Below are 18,620 nucleotides of genomic sequence, written 5' to 3' on the forward strand. Positions count from 1 at the left end.
CACTCACTCAATTGATTTTTGTTTTTTAGAAAATATTTTGTAAGACAAACAAAAAGCTCATGTTAACTTAATAAGAAAAACTATGATTATTGCATGAACAAGAATAAAATCTGTGGTCCATGTACAAGGGAAGTCGCATATATATTATTAATTTATTAAGGAAATTGTACCTAGAATATAGTCATTATTGGAACTTTCTGAAAGGAAAGTTTCTGTGGCATATTACACTTTTCTGTTTCTTTAGTCCTCTTACAAAATGTTCAATATTTTGATAGTGACTTGAATAAAGACATCAAATAGAATTTCTCTATATTTGTGGAGGATAATTATTTAGTAGCAAAATATTTCATTTCAGAAGCAAATTCCAAAACTGGTCTATACAGTCTATAAAATTTGCATGAGTTGTCGATTTTTGGTATCTTATCCTCTTCGATCCAAGAACTTATCAGAAAAAATACCATGTTGGGGTGACGTGGGTTAAGGCCAGCTCATGTTGATAAGATTGAAGGGTTTTTATTCATTTGTCAAACCTTTTCAAAGACTTAGTATATTCGAGGCCCAGCTGCTCCTGTGCATGTGTAATTATAGCTGAAATAGATATAAACAAATTAGTCCAGTTCAAAATTATAGATCCTCTGTCAGTGACTAGGCACGCTGGTATGCACCTGTATTCCCACCTACTAGGGAGGCTGAGTTGGAAGGAACATTTGAGCCCAGGTGTTCTAGTCCAGCCTGTGTAACTGGGTAACACAGTAACATAGTGAGTCTCTCCCTCCCTCCCTCTATCTCTCTCTCACACACACACACATGCACACACACACACGGACACGCACACACACACACACACACACAGCTGTGTCAGAAGTAGATGGTTTGTATGGGGAGAAAATGAAAGTCATTTTAACATTGGGCATCAGTTTAGAAGTTTGAGATTTCAGTAATGTTAACAAAATTTGATCATTGTGGTGGTGTCATAAAAAGCTAAGATGGGCCAGGTGTGGTGGCTCATGCCTGTAATGTCAGCACTTTGGGAGGCCTAGGTGGGAAGATCACTTGAGGCCAGGAGTTTGAAACCAGCCTGGCCAACATAGCAAGACACCGTCTTTGGAAAAGAAAAATAAAAAAAAAAAAAAAAAAAAAAAAAGCCAGGCATGGTGGCTCATGACTATTGTCCCAGGTATGACTATTGTCCCAGGTACTCTGAAGGCTGAGGCAAGAGGATTGCATTAGCTCAGGAATCCAGCAGTTTGAGGCTGAAATGAGTCGTGATTGTGTCACTGGACTCTAGCCTGGGCAACAAAGCCAGACCTGTCTCAAAAACAAAAACAAAAACAAAAACAAAGCTAAAGTGAATTTAAATTGTGTTAATAATTAATGTTATCCTGAATAAGGCAGTTATTAGTGTTGGACAAAAAGGAATTTTAAAAATTAGTACCAGTTTTAGAGGTCTTAATTATGAAAAACTGTGACTGTGAGGTTCCAAACTGGGTCACGTAAAGAAATATTAGCCTAAGGAAGAGAGTACTACAGGGGGCATGATAGCTTTGCATAGATGTTAGCAGATGCCATGGTCAATGCTCTCACTATTAGAGCTTCTTGTAAGGGTCCAGAATGTTAGAGTTAAAACGACTTTCCTAGCACCTTTAATTACATACAGTGAATGTGCTCGGAACCTTAAGTGTCTCCACTGGAATGTGAAACTGACCCTAGATTTGTAAAGACAATTGTTTCAAACTTTTTATGTGCCTTTCATTACACCAGAAGAAAATTTCTGGCTTTAGGAAAATTTTTAAAAAGAGGCGTAGTTATTTTTTTTTTTTTCTTGTTACTAGGTAGAGAGGGATATTAAATTTGATTCCCCCCAGCGACTAAGTTCCTAGAGCTATAGGAAGGTGCATTAGCTCTTTTAGGCCAGCAGGTATCATTCGATGCATTATGGATATAATAGAGCACATTGTTATTAACACACCATTCTAGTATTCAGTATGATCTCATGACTACTTAGAATGGTGTTTTGAACTATAGTCCTACAGTATGATGCCTAAATTCACCAAATTGAAGCAAATGCAATGTATGCCTATGTTAATCCCCCTTCCCCCTGGCCTCATATTTAAAGTCCTTGGAAAGTAATGACTCAATCAAATGAAAGGATCTATCACAGTGCTTTGCTTTTTATTAAGTTGGCCCCTAGAAAATCGTGCATTTTCTATGAGAAAAAAATGTTGAAGTCCCATACTGTGCTCAAAACCAGAATCAAAAGAGAAGGATTAATCAGTGTGATCCTTGATATCTTTTTCATTTACTCATATTTTGTGCATTTTATATCTGGGGAATTTGCATTTGTCTTACCACAGTAAAATAAAAAGTCAGCTTGAGATCATTGTTAAAAATATTATTAGAAAATGTCCCACTTTATTCTTTCTGAATCTATCTAAAAAGACCATATTCACATTTTTTTATTCTCATTTCTTAAAACAGATTCTCTTAGTGAATGATTCCACCCCTAGTGAATCATTTCTTGTTCACCATTTATTAAAGGCAGACAAGGTGACTTGTTAATGTTTCCTCATCATCTAAAACCAGAAAGCACCCTTGGATAATTTTAGCACTTTTTCAAGCTTATAAGGTAAACAACATTATTTGAAAAAATAGAACATAGTACCAAAAGGAAGAAACTACATCAGATCAAACCCCCAAACCCAGAGACACTCTTTATTATTATGTGCACATAAAAATGTTGTAATCAAAATTATCATAATATGGTTATTTTCCTTTGTAGTTGATGCATTATTTTGTTATGTTTAAGGCACATACATTGAAATAATCAGGAGGATATTTTGTGAATGTATATTGAGACATCTGTTAATCTTTGTCTTTATTTAAGAAAAAAATCACCACAGTGTGCTTTTTTAACATTCTGTAATTATTCTTACTTGAATACTTCAGTGAGATCATGTAATAAATATTGTTTATTATCACAAAGCAGAGTTGTGGAAAAAAACATGGCATATTCAAATGAGTATCCTAGTAGTAGTGCCAGAACAAATGTATAATCTTACCATACATTAACCAAACTTACATTCTTTGGAAGGTGGAAGCATAATTCTCAAATTAAATTTTTACAAGACAGAATTAAGAATTAAGGTTATTTAATTGGTGAAAATAAATTTCTGCAATACAGCAAGCCTGAATGTGAGAAAAGAACTAGTCAAAGGTGTAAAATATGGCTGATACAATAATGAATTTAAATACCTTAGTAAATCATGACTATACCACTTTATTAGACATTGTTTCATAAACTGGAAGACCTGGCAATCTGATAAATCTGCCTTTTAATACTCAGTGGTTAATATTTTAAATAAATTATTTCTTTGTCTTTTACTGCAATAGTTAGCTAAATCTGTCTTGAGGAATGTGGAAATCTGAAGTCTTGCCAAAGAAATAATACAGTGTAAGTAAAGAATTCTGGAGTTGGACCTAAGAAGTTAAAACTATTATTTTAACTGAGTTTTTTGGTATATTTTCAGAAGTTTGAATATAGCAGAAGGAGATTGGGGGGGGGGGTAGTTATTTAAGACAAATATATTTAATTTAACTGCCTTAAAATATTTATCTTACTCCTAATAGTTAAGAACCAGCTATTGTTGAATAAGCAAATAACACTTTTATGATACATTACTAGTTACCATGTGTAAAATTAGCAGGATTAGTTTTAAAAATAACAGAACATTTTGAATCTTATGAAGTAGCGAAACTTCATAATAAATAGACTTTTATTTTGGTGTTCAGAAATGTGTTCCGTCAATACGTGGATTTATTTCCTTCACAATTTTCAACATTTAAAAAGTGTTCTCTGAAAAGCAGATAATAGTAATTTTTAAATATTTTCATTCTACTGAGAACCAGTATATGTTTTTTACTTTAAACGTAATTAAGTATTTGGTCATAATTTTTCTGTGAATGATTTTACAAAATATAACAGCTCAATAATTACCCATGGTTATTTTAGCAATAAGTCTCTCTTTCCTAAAGTGCTGCACCACGATTCCCTGTTTAAAGTGCACCATAGTTTAAACCAGTATCCCTTTATAAACTTTGATCAAGTCCAGACTCCTGGATGCATTGTTACATGTAAGACTATAGCTGCTTACCTCCTTTACTGCCTGTTAAATAGCACCCTATTAGTACCTGCAGTGCAGATTGTAGTGAAGATTAAATGAAATAATGCTCAACAAATTCTGGTACCTTTACATAAAGTAAGCATTCAATAACTGTTAGGTGTCATTATTTTACATTAAACTGCAGGGCCTATAAGGCCTTCTTCTCTGTGATATTTATCCTTGGCTCCTAAAATTGTACCTCGCCCATAGAAAATATTTGTTAAATGAATCAATAAATGAATGAATGAATATTTCATGGATGGCATTTCCATACCTTGTTCTTATTTGTTTTTCAGGTAGCCCCTGAGAATATAAACATGCATTAATTCTTTTATTTATTCAACAAATACTTACTGAATAATCACTCAGAACAAGAACACTATTTAAGGTTATCATCTGGCCAGTGATATATTTCATTATTTGAAAATTCATTAATTTCCCAAATATATATTGAATACTTACTAAGGACTAGGCGCTGTAGATGATATTGCAGATTGAAAGCAGGGAAACAAGTTAAAACATGTTGCTGATATCAGTTAGAGAAAATAATTGGAGGTCTTGTTATCCTTGAGCATAAACCTGTATCTCTAATATTTTCAGTTAATATAGTACAGTCATTATTGTCCATTTTGGACTTTGAATTCTGTATAGAGGAATAGTTTTGGAATAGTATAATTTTTACGAAAAGGTATGCCTCCCAAAAACATTCTGATGGAGTTTTTTTTTCTAACTGGGTGAAATGTAGACCTTGATAATAACTGTCTTCACAGGAGTATAAATGTAAGAGCAATGATACAGTTCTCTTTTACGTTATCCCCAATTAGAGACATACCTTTATTGTGTATCACTTTATTGCACTTCATAGATACCATGATTTTTACAAATTGAAGATTTGGGAGAACCTTGCATTGAACAAGTCTTTTGGTGCCAAACAAGTCTTTTAGCGCCATTTTTCCAGTGGCATATACACACTTTATTTCCCTGTGTCACATTTTGGTAATTCCTACAATATTTTAAACTTTAAAATTATTATATTGATTGGAGTGATCTGTGATCAGTTATCTTTGATGTTACTACTATTATTACTTTGAGACATGATAAGCTGTGCCCATAAAACACAGCAGTGAACTTATTTGATAAATGTGTGCGTGTCCTGGCTGCTCCTTGAGCCGGCTGTGTTGTGTCATCTGTCTCCCTTCTTTTCCCCCGCTCTACGCCCTAAAACACAACAATTTTGAAATTACACCAATTAATAACCCTACAGTGACCTCTAGGTGTTGAAGTGAAAGGAAGAATTGCGCCTCAGTTGAAATCAAAAGCTAGAAATGATTAAGCTTAGTGAGGAAGGCATGTCAAAGGTGAGACAGGCTGAAAGTTAGGCCATTTGTCCCAGTTAGCCAACTTTTGAATGCAAAGGAAAAGTTCTTGAAGTAATTTAAAAGTGCTACTCAAGTGAAAACCTGAATGATAAGAAAGCAAAACCGCCTTTTTGCTGACACGAAGAAAATTTCAGTGGTTTGAATAGAAAATCAAGCCAGCCACAATATTCCCTTAAGCCAAAGCCTAATCCAAAGGAAGTCCCTTACTCTCTTCAGTTCTGTGAAGCCTGAGAGAGGTGAAGGAACTGTAGAAGAAAAGTTTAAAACTAGCAGAAATTGGTTCGTGCAGTTTAAGGAAAGAAGCCATATCCATAACATAAAAGTACAAGGTGAAGCAGCAAGTGCTGATGTAGAAACTTTAGCAAGTGATCCAGGAGATCTAGCTAAGATCACTGATGAAGGTGGCTACATGAAACAAAAGATTTTCAATGTGGACAACAACCTGCTATTGGAAGAAGATGTCATCTAAGACTTTCATAGCTAGAGAGAAAATTTCAGTGCCTGACTTCAAAGCTTCAGAGGACAAACTGACTTTCTCAGTGGGGGCTAATGCAGCTGGTGTCTTTAAGTTAAGCCAGTGCTCGCTTATCATTCCCAACATTTTAGGGCCCTTAGGAATTATGCTAGATCTACTCTGCCTGTGCTATATAAATGGAATAACAAAGCCTGGATGACAGCACATCTTTTTATAGCATGGTTTACTGAATATTTTAAGCCCACTGTTGAGACCTACTGCTCAGAAAAAAAAAAAAAAAAAAAGAATTCCTTTTGAAATACTGACAATGCACCCAGTCACCCAAGAGCTCTGATGGAGATGTGTAAGAAGATTCATGTTGTGTTTATGCTTGCTAATGCAACATCCATTCTGCAGCCCACAGATCAATTGAAGTGCGGTAATTTCAATTTCCAAATGTAATTATTCAAGAAATGTAATTTGTAAAGCTATAGCTGCCATAGACAGTAATTCCTCTGATGGATTCAGGCAAAGTAAATTGAAAACCTTCTAGAAAGGATTTACCATTCTAGATGCCACTAAGAAAATTTTAGATTCATGGGGGAATATCAAAATGTTAGCATTAACAGGAGTTTGGAAGAAGTTGATTCCAACCCTCATGGATAACTTTGAAGGACTCAAGACTTCAGTAGAGGAAGTAACTGCAAATGGGGTAGAAATAGCAAGAGAATTAGAATTACCAACGGAGATTGAAGATGTTACTGAATTGCTACAATCTCCACCAGCCAAAAGATTATAACTTGCTGAAGGCTCAGATGATTGTTAGCATTTTTGTAAGCAATAAACTCAGATGATTGTTAGCATTTTTAGCAATAAACGATTTTAAAGTAAGATATATACTTTTTTTAGACATGATGCTATTGTACACTTAATAGACTACAGTAAACATAATCTCCTTTTTTTTTTTTTTTTGAGATATAATCTCACTCTGTCACCCAGGCTGGAGTACAGTGATATGATCTCAGCTCACTGCAACCTCCATCTCCCAGGTTCAGGTGATTCTCCTGCCTCAGCCTCCCGAGTGGCTGGGACTACAGGCATGCACTACCACACCTGGTTAATTTTTGTATTTTTAGTAGAGAAAGGGTTTCACCATGTTGGCCAGGCTGGTCTCGAACTCCTGACCTTAGGTGATCAACTCACCTCGGCTTTCCAAAGTGCGGGGATTACAGGGGTGAGCCACTGTGCCCAGCCAAAACATAACTTTTAAATGTACTAGGAAACCACAAAAAATTTGTGACTTGCTTTGTCACAGTACTCACTTGATTGTGGTGATCTGGAACCTAACTTACGATATATTCGCGGCATGCCCATACTATTTTTGTAGTACGTTGGTGCAAGAGTAATTGCAATTTTTCCATTACTTTCAGTGGTAACAAACGCAATTACTTTTGCACCAACCTAATATATCTAATGATTTGAGTGATAGATATGAATTGAAAATACTCCATGCCTGCTAGTATCCAAACTTGCAGGGCAGTATGAATAGAAAGGAACTTAGTCTTCACATCTATTTGACCCGAGGTTCTAAAATCCTATGAAAGAATCTTTTTGGCTTAGTTACTGTATCTTAGGGAGATAGGCCCAAGAATCTCCCAGAAGGAGGAGTTTGCTGTTGCTCTCAGCAAAGTGATCCAGGTAGTTTATGCTGTCCTTTATTTGTGTGCTATTTTGAATAAGTAAATAAATAAGTCTGCATTTTCACATATAAATATGTAGGTACACATATATTTATGTGTGTGTGTATATGAATACATGTGTATATATGATATATATAGCTATATACATAGTGTGTGTTTTATCACAATATTCACTTTATTGTGAATATATACATTTTATATACATATATATACACACAACCATTTTATACTCTTTCCATTTTTAAGACATTTTAATTTTATGTTAGCAGTTGTTTCCATGGAATATATGTTTTAAAAGCCCATTTAGTCATTTAGAGCTTTGTACAGATGTGGGTTTAAAAATACATATGTGTAAAAAGGCTATTAGTCTGTTCTCTGTTTTATATAAAAGAGGTGTCTTAATAGGTATCCCTTGTAATTGGGACTGCAAATGTGCACCACCACACCTGGCTAATTTCTTTTTTTTTTTTTAAAGAAACGAGGCCTCACTATATTGCCTAGGCCAGTCTTGAACTCCTGGGCTCAAGTGGTCCTCCTGCGTTGGCCTCCCAAAGTGCTGGGACTATGGGCATGAGTCACTCACCCGGTCCTAAGTGTTATTTATTTGAAAATATTTCAGCTTCTGCTCACCCCGAAATAGATGAACCAAACAGGGAAAAATTTTAACAATTTTTATATGTAGATGATGGGCATAAGTATGTGCTTTATATTTTTCTCTCCACTTTTCTAATTTGAAATTTTTAAGTAATAAAATTTACCATACAGTTTCCCTTACTATTTCTAATATCATAGGTGGATTTAACATTCTCATTTTCATTTTCCTATGTGTACCCTATAGTCAGCAGTGCTTTGTATTTATTTCTCTTCTTTCCTTTCAGAAAAACATCATCTATAAATAATAACTCTAATACCAGACATTTACTGGTTGCTTACTATGTACCGTGTATTATCTAAGGGATTGACTTGTATAAACTCATTTAATCTTCACAACACACCTATTAAATAGGAAATAATATAATCCCGTTTCATAGAGTAGCAAACTGAGGTACAGATAAATTAAATGGCTTGTCCTAGTTCTCATGACTAATTGAAAGATTAGGGATGGGATCCTTTGCAGTGTAGCTATGTTGCTCAGGTTATTAACCAATAAACAATATTGCTTCTGTAAGACAGTTTATTTCAAATAAATGAGAGTTCTCCATATGCAACACAATGGACATCCACTTTTATATAAATTGTTTAAAAAACATGTTAAGGCAATACAAATAATTATAGGATTGAAATAAAGGTTAAAATGAGAAGATATTTTAATGGCTGAGGTTGTTTAGTTCGGAAATGGTGTATGATCACAAAAGCAGCATGTATTTTATATTTCATATAAAGTCTTTTATTCCTCATAGATGGTAAGACTTTGTGTGTGTGTGTGTGTGTGTCTGTGTGTGTGTGTGCGCGCGCGCGCGCTTTAGTGACCCAAATAAAATACAGACTTTGAACTCCAACTCAATAAGCTATTGTAAGGTACATAAAATTTTCAAAATTATTAATCAGGAATGTGAATAATCTGTCCATTACCTCTGGGTTCAGAGAGGCCAGGACAGTGGGTTCTGAAGAAATTAGCATGATTTATTAGTAGTTCCAAGTCGTATCCATTTCAATTTATCAGCATGACCTTGCCAAGTCTCTTTAAAAAGCTTCTAGTGTTCACCTTGAGTCCCTATTCTGCCTTGAACAGTGGTATAGTTTTGTGGCCTTTTTTTCTCATTTTAGCTTATACTTGCTACAGCAGGTCAGTCTCTGGTTTCAACTTTCCTTTAGTTCCAGACTGAATTGATTGGAATATTTATGGTCAATGGACCAGAATAATTTGTCCTTGGTCCTTTACTGAGTTCCTTAAAAGTAACAATACAAAGACTAGGTTTATTTTGTGAAAATAAGAGCAGAGACGTCTTATTCTAAGGTCAGTTCCTTAACTCTCTGGTGGGTGATGTTACGCAAGACGTTTAACTAAGGTTCAACGATCTCATCTTAAACTTTGGCAAAATGAGATCGACTCTGCTGTATAGAAATTCTGTTAGGGTCAAGTAAGACAAAATATTTAAACAGCTCCCACATCTGTTCATATTATATTATTGTGACTGATTTTTGTTAATATTCTTGTGTCAGTTTTACTTTAAGCCTCTTCTGAAGTGCCTTTCTCTCAGAAGTAGTACATCTTATTCTCAGAATATATATTACATGTATCTATAGTTCATCTTTTTGATAATTTTGCAGTTCTTAATAGTAATGCATTACTCACTCCACGGAGATAGTTGACTCCTACTGTCTGTAAGTACGATTGTTCTTGGTCTGAACGCATTTTCTAAGTTCTCAGGTGATGGGGCTTATCAAAATATGGAAACGTGCACTTTACCTATCTTTCTAAAAGTGGCCATTGGAAAATTAAATTGGTATTTCTAATCTGTGACAGACATGTGACTGAGCCCTTTATATCCAAGTCTATTTAGACAAAATACACCTCGGCAGTTACAGCAAACATTGATCCACTGTCTCCATAAAATATGTAGACAGGGTTTAGTTGTTGAACATTTCACCTCTTGGTGCAGCCATGCTAATCCTCCTACAGTAGTTACAGATCTAGCACAGAATAAAAGAAATGGCAGTTTTTCAACAAATGTTGAATAAATGAAGAATAAAGTTTGTATTTTAAGGATATAGTCTTTTGGCTTCACAGATGATATTCATAGTAATATTCAAGTTTTGAAATGTAATCTTGAAGCTCTTAATGTGTTAATATGATTCCAATAATTAAGTTTTAGTAATAATTTAATAATTTATAATTTATTTGATCCATATCTATAAACGGTAGGGATGCCATTTCTGTAGGAAAACTGACACTTGATACTTACACATAGAATGCAGTATTTATAACTGGTGGAGATGATACAAATTTGACTATACCTTCGTTTCTTTCATTTGTGATAAATCCCTTTTTATTTGACTCTTTCTTTCTTCCTAAAACAGAAGAACATAAAAGCTTTTGCCACTACTTACTCAGATTACCCATCTACTAATATTCTCATTGGTGTCTAGGTAAGGTTATAGATTTTAACATAAAAATGATTTTGGAAAAGAGTACATTTAAGCCTTAAGAAATCTGTTATGCAGGATTTGATTAATTCTTTTCTACAAAGTACTTAAGGCAACATCAAATGCACTGTTGAGGGGTACATCATTAGTTAAATGGAACACTGTATTTTTATTTCAGTAAAAATGATTCTATATATTAAGAAAAAAACAAATTTATTTCTCCTCAGGAAAAAAAAAAATAGTTATCTAACTAATGATCATATACAACAGCTTTTTTTTTCATTTCCACAATACTAATTGTAGTTTTTATTTCATTTGTGTAAGTATTTTTTCATTTTTGTAAGCACTTTGCAATACTGCAGTGAAGCAAACACATGTCATTCCATGTAATATTTGACAAGGTCATTGCTTTAAATAGCTTCTTGAGTTTTTGCTTCTTAATTTTATTTGCTTGGTTTGATTTAAATTATAAACAAACATAAAAATTTTCCTTGAAGTTACTTATCATAAACAAAATGACTTGGAAATACATTTCATCATTTATCATAGAGAGGACAAAGATAAGTTGTTAGAAAAACAACCCACTAAAATAACCATGACTGCGAAGTCCTGGCCTTGAAGGTTCTGTTTCTTTTTGTTTGACACAGCGAGTCAAAACATCAGGCACTTTTTCCTCCCTGAACACATTCGGGCTGTTTTCTCAATGTACTCATTGGTGTTTGCCAACTTGCTGATATAATTTACTGACAAAATACAGTGTTTTTTTTTTTTTTTTTTAGTAAAATATTGGTCAAATTGTATCTGCAAAATGACTCAACAAGTCAATTAAAGTGTCATTAATTTTAAATTCTGTCCCCACATATTCACTTCATTAGCATTAGGGATTTTAATGTTTATTTTTTAATGTCGATCTGGGGAAAGTAATGAACCATAGCCTTACTTTTATCAAATAATTACATTTTCTGATTTTACAGTATGAATGTGCTAAATTAATTGCTTGTTAATGATTAATATATGTTTTGATTCATAAATGATGTTAATTAAAATAGTATTTAGGAATAATAAAACTATTTTCTGAAGGGTTCAATTCCAATATAATTATAATGAATAATGTAGTAGAATTTTTTGAGTTACATTGTAGGATAATAGTAGAGCATGTTGGTATTTTTCCATTGTCATATTAATGTATGTCTATTAAGGAATAAATACAGCAAAGAGGAAATTTGTACTTGCAAGTTGACCAAATCCTAAAACTGTTTAATGTATATCAGTTTACCTATTTTTACAGGTATTTTAAAATACATAGTTATAGTATTCTTACATAGGTTTCCTGCTTTCTTTCGTTTACATTGTATTACAAGTATTTTAAAGAGTATTTTACATTTTCTATATTGACTGTGGTTTGGTTTATGCATCAAGAGTCAATTTTCATAGCAATTTCATATTAATAGCTGGCCAAATTTGGCCCCTGTGAAAATACAGTAATGTAAATTTTTTTTTGGCACACATGAAAGTTATCCGCAATCAATAAACACTTTGATCTGTTTGGAAAAAGAAAAACATTAAGTATTTGAGAAGATACTGTTTACTATATTTAAAATAGAACATTTCTATGAAAAATCTAAAATAAATCACAAGCAGACACCAACATTTGAAGGAAACTTCAAGGTTTAAATAAACAGTATAGTCGGTGGTCAAGGTACAGGCCTTAGAATTAGAATGATTAATTATGAACAATTTACTTAGCTTCCCTATTCTAATAGGGAATTACAAGTAGTTACAAGGGTGAAAGTTGCTGATCAAATATTTCTCCTTTCTTCCTCTTTTGAACGCATTCCCATCAGGCTTTAGTTCTTAGCCGTTTTACCAAAGCTGTTGTTTATCTGAAAAAATATTAATGTTGTCAAATCCAAAGTTTAATTCTCAGTTCTCATTTTACGTTATTTCTTAATATAAACTACTGGCCACCTATAATCTGTTCTCAACACAGAAGCCAGAATGTTCATTTTAAAATGTAAGTTGTATCATGTTATTCATCGCTCAGAATCTTATAGTGGGTTTCTGCTCATGAAAGCAGACCATTGATGTCTTCTTGAAAAACTTTTCTCAACTGTCTTCTGGGTCATCCAACTTTCCTTGTATTTTTCTGGCATCTCCCTTAGTTTTCTTCAATGATTTCTCATGATCCTCTCTAATCTACAAGTTTTGGAGATTCCCAAAGCTCAGTCTTGGGTTCTCTTCTGTTTTCTATATTCACTTCCTTGGTAGTCTCTTCTACTTTAGCATTATATGTGATTTAATTGCTTATTGTTTCCAAATTTTTACCTCTAGCCCAAATGTTCCACTCTAGACTCATGTATATAGCTACTTTCTCAAGTATCTTCACTAGGATTTTTGATAGGCACATCCAACTAATATGTCCAAAGCTTAACTTCTACTCTCCACCCACACCCCTAAAAATGTCTTTTTTAAAAAGCTTTCAAAAATGACAACTCCTTTCTTTCATTTGCAAAAGTCAAAAACATTGACTTCTCCCTCTCATACATCACATATATGATCCATAAGCAAATCCTATAACTTCTACCTTACGTACATTGAGAAATTACCCCTCACTGCTTATGCCGCTAATACCTTGCAACCAAACCACCCTCATTACTCACCTGGATTATTGTGTATCTTTCTAACTAGTTGGCCTGGCTGCCTATAATCTGTTCTCAACACAGAAGCCAGATGATCGACTTAAAATATAAGTTGTATCATGTTACTCCTCTGCTCAGAATTTTATAGTGGGATTCTGCTCATGAAATAAAAGCTAGAGTATGAATAATAGCCTACCTACTTCTACCAGAATTGGTATTAAGCCCCTTGTTAGCTGTCTGATCCCTCCTACCATTTTTCTCCTCCCTCACTCTGCAGCTTCCCAATTGCCTCCTTGCTGCTATTTAAATCCCTTTCAACTCTTGCCTGAGGGCCTTTGCCCTTGTTTCCTCTGCCAGAAATGCTCTGAAATGCTATCCTTGTCATTTTCCACATAGCTTGCTACCAGTTACATTCAGGTTTTTACACATTTTACCTTCTCAATGAAAGAGTCTTTGGTCATACTACGTAAAATTTTACAAGTGCACTTTTATCACTGCTCACTGAATCGTACCTTGTTTGTTTGCCCTGTTTTGTTATTACTCTAAACTCCACAAAGCCAGGGTTATTTATTTGTTCATTTCCTTATTCCCAGTACCTATAAAAATGCCTAGCACATGGAAACAGCTCAATACATTTGTTGAATTAATTAAATATTCATTGAATGAGTGAATTTTAAATCACGTAGTACATATTCAGTTCATAGGAAGCAATATTATGATGATGTTATTGATTTTATTATTATATATAGTGGTATGTATAGTACTGATTAGTCTTTATCTGTAGTATTAATTTTTCAGCTGCTGTTTCACCTCAATTGCATTTCCATGGAAGAAAATGTCTTCCAGATTATCTACTGCTACACTCCTGTTAGTGGAAAGGGACATCAGAGTGAGGGTGTTTCTTTCTCTCATTCAATAAAATATATGAGAATTAGGACACAACACAGATTCCTGAGAGGGATCTCAGGAGATAATAATCTATGCTTGATGTGGACATGAGAGCTAGACAATTTCATGCTGTGATCTTAAGGATTTTAAATATTTCTGAGATAACTTTGACTACTAAAGCCAAACCACAGAGCTATTTGTTAGAGGTAGCGGTTCTAAAAGTGACCAAAATCACTAGAAATGATGATATATGAAGTTTCTAAAGATGTTGAGATTATTTGGTCTTAAGAAAAGTCAAGAAATGTCTGTCTTTAAGTGTATGTCAGATGGCACTGACCAAATCGTTTCTATAGCTACCAAAAAGAGAACAAAGAAAATTGCGCAGTGGTCTTTGGCTCAAATTTTTAAAAATTCCTGAAAGTTATAGTTGTTAAACTTGAGGATATGTTATTTAATAAAATATTTTCTTTTAGTCTTTCATGGTAGTTCAAAAATAAAATAAAACTTCTTTCTTGGAATTAATCAATGAACTAATCTCTAAGAAGGATTTGCATTTTAGATGCATAAATAATATAGCGGCTGAATGCAACATTTTTCAATGAAATTTTAACAATAACAAATAATGAAGGGGAAAATCCTTTAGACATTTATTATCTATTTGTCATATACCACATACTAGAGATACAACATTTTTTAGTGTATAGTGTACTTTCAAATAGCCTTCCTCTAAAGGATGACTATGTCATGTAAACGACAGCAATAATAACAGCACCTGAAGTTTATGTATCACATTCTTTAAGTAAGCCTGTGTCTGTGTTGTCTCACTTAGTCTTCAAAACAATACTGTGAGGTAGATATTATTGTTATGTTTGTATTGCCAGTGAAGAAACTGAGGCTAGGAGGTAATGCAACCCACAAAATGCTATTAATCTAATAAGTACAGAGATGTGGTTAGGAGCACTTATGGCTCACTCCAAACCCTGTGCTCCTAACCCCAGTGTTATTCTTTCTAACAAGTGCTAGAATGCCGTGGGATGAGCATGCTATCAGCTGCGTGGGCTTGAATCCTTTCATAGCCCTTTGATTTCCTGTGACTTTCTAAATGTCTGTAGCTCTCATTTCTTACATTTAAAAAGTGGGTTTAATAATAATAATTATATCATCTGTGAGATGATTTATGTGTAGAAAACAGTGTTAATATGCATTAAGTGTCAGCCATCAGAGAAGAATAACAACATCATGAGATGAGAGGGAAGCTTTGATTTGACTCAGATTGCACGATTGTAAAAAGCATCATTGAAATATCTGCTTTTGAGTTGAGCCTTAAAGTATAAATAACATACTTGTCAAAGAAAGTAAAGAGTAAAATGAAGTACTTTAAGGGTATGGCCTTTGGGGTTAGATAGGCTTGATTTCTAGTCTAGGCCTTGTCAATTACAAATTAATTCCCAGGCCTCCACAGCTACATCTTGAAATCAGGGCAGTAATGATATCCACTTTCTCGATGTTGTGAAGATTAGATGAGTCACTGTAGGCAAAGGGCTAACAGCAGTGTGTGGCACACAATAAAGACAGCTATTTTTATTGTGAATTATCTGTATTTAGGACAAATACTCTGGAAGCAATAAACAGTAAGACTTAAAAGAAACAGAATAGGAGATGGTGAAGACTATGAAAGATTTTTGTCAATATTATCAAAAAGTGTTTAAAATGTAAAGAATATCACGGAGTTTTGTGTTTTTTAAATAAATAAGCATAAAGTATAAAACATGTATACTCAACCATAAAATTGAAGAAAAATGTCCAGAAACAAAGAAGATATTAAATTATGAGCTGTAGTATAAAAATTATCTGAGAAAGGCTTTTTTAATGATATAATCATTATATATATATATATATTTTTTTTTTTTTTTTAAATAAATTGCGACAGAGTCTTGCTCTGTCACCCAAGCTGGAGTGCAGTGGAGAGATCTCTACTCACTGCAACCTCCACCTCCCAGGTTCATGCGATTCTCCCACCTCAGCCTCCCGAGTAGCTGGGACTACAGGCCTGCACCACCACGCCTGGCTAATTTTTGTATTTTTAGTAGAGACGGCGTTTCACTATGTTGGCCAGGCTGGTCTCAAGTTCCTGACCTCAAGTGATCTGCCTTCCTCGGCCTCCCAAAGTGCTGGGATAACGGGCATGAGTCATGGCGCCCTACCCGATATGATCATATATTTGAGAATTATATATATATATATATATATACACACCCCCACACCCCCACACACACACTTGACCCTTGAATGACTCAGATGTTAGGAGCACCACCCCCTACCTGTCCCCCAACCCCACAACATATAGTTAAAAATCTGAGAATAACTTCTTCCTCCCCTAAAACTTGACTACTAATAGCCTATTGTTGATTGGAAGCCTTATCCATAACTTAAACAGGAATCAACACCTATTTTATATGTTATGTATTGTATATTATATTCTGAAAGTAAGCTGGAGAAAAGAAAATGTTATTAAGAAAATCATATGAAAGAGAAAATAACTGTACTGTTTATTAACTGGAAGTGTATCATCACAAAGGTTTTCAGCCTCGTCTTCACATTAAATAGGCAGAGGAAGAGTAGAGCTGTTCTTACTGTTTCAAGGGTGACAGAGGCAGAAGAAAATCCCAATTATTATAAAAGGACTCATGCAGTTCAAACCCATGTTGTTTAAGAGTCAAACTATGTAAAGTTTCGCATATAGATGACTTTTTCATATAAATACATATGATTTGAAAAAAATTACCTTCTGATCTCTTCTGCTGTAATATATCTCCATGTCTATTGCTAATGTATAGTTTTCAAAGCTTTGTATAGCCATTTACCAATGAAAATCTCATCCTCCTATATTTTGATTCAAAGCATAGCATATTGACACCAATGTCTCAAGAATATCCCTTAACTGACTTTTTCGTGGGTTTAAAATCTGTGTTATTGATATAGCTGTCTAGCTTGAGGAATTTAAAATATTTCTTTTAGAACTTTACATTGAATAGACTGTGATACCAAGATGGCAGGTTCTCAATTTTAGCAATATGTTGGATATGAGTAGCATTTATCCTTACTTTAGTTTCAGTGGAGATTGTTGTAATATAATGAAAACTCACATTGCTCCTAGGGATATGCTACCTTCCTACTGCTATGGGGGGATTTTTCAGTTGTAATTATTGTCTTCCTAAAGCTCCAATTAATTGAAGTAAAAGCCGGGTTTTTTTTTTTTGTTTTTTTTTTTTTAAGGATTTTTAAATATTTAACAGAGTTTGTTCTTCATTTACTCTGCTATATTTTTATCTGGTAGTGACAGTCACTTGTCTCTTTTGAAATGGCTAGAGTTGTGAACATGTAGGTTATGATGCCCAACCTAATATATGCATGATGTTTATTTCTCTCCTTTTTGAATATTGTAGATATATGTTGCTTTGTGACTGTGCCATTTAGAAATTCTCTCATGTTAAGAAAATGTTAACTTCCCTGAACTATAGATTCATCATCTGTTAAATGGTGATAATGTTACTTACTCTATAAATTAGGATTTCAAAAAGGATATACATATGAAACATCAAGTTAGCATTTAAGGCCTGACTAGCTGAACATGTTTTGTGCCAATTGTGTGCTAGAGATAGTTCTGGATAGTTTACTTGGATTATTTTTTTAATCTTTTCAGTAACGCTTTAAGATATCTCATAGTCCCAATTTTGCAGATGAGTAAATTGAGGCAAAAATAGTTTAAGTAAGTTCATGCAGCTAATGTAAGAGGTAGATTTTGTAATCAAGCACCCTGTGTCCAGAGCACACACCTTTTGAGTTGTTCACTATTATGCATATTTATTTTATATGTCATGTATATAATCTGTGATAAATAATTGGTGGGTGTGGTCAAATACTCAATAAATGATAAATGGGTTTATTATAGTGAATGATAAATAAAATATAATAAACCCATCCTCTGGGTTTATTATAGTGAATGATAAATAAAACATGAAATAGGCCGGGCGCAGCTATAATCTCAGCACTTTGGGAGGCCAAGCCAGGCAGATCACAAGGTCAAGAGATCGAGATCATCCTGGCCAACACGGTGAAACCCTATCTCTACTAAAATTTAAAAAAAAAATAGCTGGACATGGTGGTGCACACCTGTACTCCCAGCTGCTCAGGAGGCTGAGGCAGGGGAATTGCTTGAACCCAGCAGGCAGAGATTGCAGTGAGCCGAGATCGCACCCCTGCACTCCAGCTTGGTGACAGAGTGAGACTCTGTCTCAAAAATATAATAATAA

The 18,620-nt window shown here is 34.1% G+C and overlaps 1 protein-coding gene across 45 annotated transcripts in view; it reads left to right on the top strand.

The window, feature by feature from the left end:
* Positions 1–18,620, top strand: part of LOC105463581 (adhesion G protein-coupled receptor L3) — an 856,114-nt gene that overhangs the window by 146,093 nt on the left and 691,401 nt on the right. Inside the window, exon 1 of one of the 45 annotated variants that reach the window (XM_071093427.1) lies at positions 7,407–7,691. The exons of the other annotated variants lie outside the window; for them this stretch is intronic. The gene's annotated coding sequence lies outside the window, so the exon portion shown is untranslated. Of the gene's footprint in view, positions 1–7,406; positions 7,692–18,620 lie in introns of those variants that run through there. 45 annotated transcript variants of the gene reach the window in all.

Source organism: Macaca nemestrina, chromosome 3 (genome assembly GCF_043159975.1).
Source record: "Macaca nemestrina isolate mMacNem1 chromosome 3, mMacNem.hap1, whole genome shotgun sequence".
Lineage (NCBI taxonomy): Eukaryota > Metazoa > Chordata > Mammalia > Primates > Cercopithecidae > Macaca > Macaca nemestrina.